The following is a 337-nucleotide window of genomic DNA, read 5'->3' on the forward strand; positions in this document are numbered from 1 at the left end:
TGGCCCTAAGGAGACCATGATGCTTTCCCAAGAGTAGATGGGACATACAAACAATACTAGTGTCCATTTACACATATGATGAAAACCAGAGGCTTTTTCAAGACTGAATGAAAGGATTGAAAATTATCACCCTAAAAATACAGGAGGCATTAAAAGTACCACCAGACACGGTAGCTTATGACTACAATTCCAACCCTTAGAAGACTGAGGCAAGGGGATTACTCTTGAATTCCAGGCCAGCCTAAACCAGACAGTGAGTTCCCATGCAGCCTGAGCTTATAGCATGAGACCCTGTCTCAAAATCCAAAACAAAAAAAATAGACAGAACTTCGTAACA

This window comes from Peromyscus californicus, unplaced genomic scaffold, assembly GCF_007827085.1.
Source record: "Peromyscus californicus insignis strain IS unplaced genomic scaffold, ASM782708v3 Scaffold_22__1_contigs__length_63687245, whole genome shotgun sequence".
NCBI classification, from domain to species: domain Eukaryota; kingdom Metazoa; phylum Chordata; class Mammalia; order Rodentia; family Cricetidae; genus Peromyscus; species Peromyscus californicus.